The sequence below is a fragment of the Phalacrocorax aristotelis genome, chromosome 16, assembly GCF_949628215.1.
Source record: "Phalacrocorax aristotelis chromosome 16, bGulAri2.1, whole genome shotgun sequence".
Classification (NCBI taxonomy): domain Eukaryota; kingdom Metazoa; phylum Chordata; class Aves; order Suliformes; family Phalacrocoracidae; genus Phalacrocorax; species Phalacrocorax aristotelis.
In genome coordinates, this window is record NC_134291.1 from 8,332,842 (window position 1) to 8,335,506 (window position 2,665).

Below are 2,665 nucleotides of genomic sequence, written 5' to 3' on the forward strand. Positions count from 1 at the left end.
TAGTCTGCAGTTCAACTTATTTTCAAGTACAATGCAAAGAAATTGCAAAATGGCACTGTATTGCAATGCTGTGTAATGAAAAACACCAACTATGTTAATGGTACCATCGAATAGACAAGACCTGTAAAGCTACTTGTGAACAATTCGGTATGGCATCAAACTTCTGATCATTTTGAAACAGCAAATGTTATTCTTGGAAAATGAACCTTCTGCTACTGTCCTTAAACAGAAACAACCAGAGAACTCTTCCGATGGCAATGGACATGTTAAACGTGCACAGTTCTCAGCCTGCTCCCAAACACGGTGAGCAGAAGCAGTTTGACCAGGCTTTCTGGGACTGATCATAAACACAGTTACTAGCCAAGTGTCACCAGGATTGACACCCCCAAAGTTTAAAGCTACTGGGAAAAATTTAAACCTACTCACTAGAAAAATGAGTCTAATATACAGCCTTTGAGGAAAGTGAACCCACCTGACTTTTTTTTTTTAAGAGCAGATATTCTAGAAAAACAGCTTGTTTTACACAAACTGATGGCTTACGCTCCCACAGGCGATATATAAAGTAAGGTAAAATTTTTAAAGCCCTGACGAACAGCCACAGTTTTCAGGTATCAGTCAACTCGGTTTAACGCACACTGCAGCAGGGAACAGTCGCTAAAACACCAATTTCACCTTCAAGTACAGGAAGGCTGGACAAGACAGTGGTATATTTCTGTATGGTCAGCGAACGGTGACCTTTTAAACAGAGCTCACTCCAAAGAGAACTAAGAAAGTTTGGGGAAACTTGATTTTCTCCCTTCTTTCCCACCTTCACTAGGAATACATCCTGACCTTGTACCACAGACTGGTTTACATGAACAAGCTCCACTCTTACTAGCCAACTGTGACTCATTTGTTTGCTTCAGGACAAAAATCAGTCTGCTGAAAACATCAATCCTTCAGCTCCTGTACCAAAATTATATCATGCTATAAAGAAAGAGAAACAAATCTAAAGAGAAATACAACAGTACGTGCTATGCTCCTTTTCAGGTAGCTAATGAAGAGTAAGTTTGAACATGGAAAAGCCACACGCTGATTCGGTTTGTTTAGCCAGGATGGTAACATTGGAACCATGTAAACAGTTACATCAAGGTTAGTTGCCTCACCCCCTCTAAAGCAGGAGTGGGAAACACAAATGAGTGATTTGACTCAGTTATTTAATTAAAATAATTAATTTCTGCCTGAGACTCATATAGTGCTTATCTACCAGGGCCCCCTTTGTCAGAAGTGACCAGCATTGCGGGGTCCACCTTGCTATCTTACAGGCCCTGGTGTTCACAGGGAAACTGATCTGAAAGGATTAAAAACAGGGGGTTTTGTGCTGGTTCAGGGGAGAAGCCTGCTGAACATTTTTCCCACTTCAGCTAATATCAGAAGTGCCCAGCAGCTTGGTGATACTGACTATATTCTTGGACTGACACCAGCTTTGAGTACCTTTAGTAAATTAACAGGTCCCTTGACACAGAATTCATCAACATTTTACATAAACAAGTTTGTTTAGACAAATTCCTGGTAATCTTTGTATCACCCACTATCCAGTCTTGAGTCTTTTCTGCAATCATCTGGTCTGACATCCTGCAAAACACATACTACAGACCCTCTCCAAATTAATTTTTTTAATCAAAGTCTCTTTTCAAAAAAGAAATGTGTTCAGACAACTGTCAGGAATAGAAAAAAACCAAAACTACTCCTCCTCCTGTTGACTAACAAGGGCTTGGATTTGTTCAATTTCTGCCTTCCAACAGAGTGGACTTTGAGGCTACTAGCCAGAAGTTTGTCGTCTGCTCATGTAGCACATACAGCTCAACCAAATCAACCTGTCATCCTTCTCCAAAGAGGGAAATGGAGAACTTCTGGACTCCTATTACAGGCATATTGACCAACCCTTTAAATAGCCTCACTAGACTTTTTTGAGGTCTCTAGTTCATCATCCTTTTTGAACTGCTCACATATGATCTGAAGACATCAAACCAGAAGTAATCATACCCACATCCAGTAAGGAGGCAAAAATCTGTTAAATATCCCCATCTAAAGATTACATTAATCCTCTGACATCAGCATTGCACCCAGACGTTATATTTAGATTATGCACTGTGACTTCTCCCAAGCTCTTTTCAGAATTCTTTTCTCCCTAAATAGTGCCTTATTGCAGACTAATCTATGACTAATCATTGGATGATATAAAAAAATAGAGGTCTTTCAAAGCACCTAACTAAATAAAAATGCACTGTTCCCCTTCCACTGACAGGAGAACGAGGTACAGAGATGTTAATACAACTTAATCACAGTAAGTAAAAGGCTAAGTTCAGAAGATAGGCAGCTTTCCTATGTTCTAGCAGGGACACTGTTCCAAGCAGTGAGAATATTATGTCACACCACTTGTCACATGTGCAGTATGCTAATAAAAATTCATTTAATAAAGTATTGGCCAGTATCACAATCCACAGGAATTGGCCCGTTCCATGGGGGAAAAATGGCAAGCTGAACTGCCTACATGACACTACAGTCCAGGGGAAACTTGGTAGCTGTACTACCTTTTAAAATACAAGCTCACAAGCTTACTCTCATATACATCATGGTATATGAGGATTTCTGGGCAACAAGTATTTTTTTTATTATTTTGTTT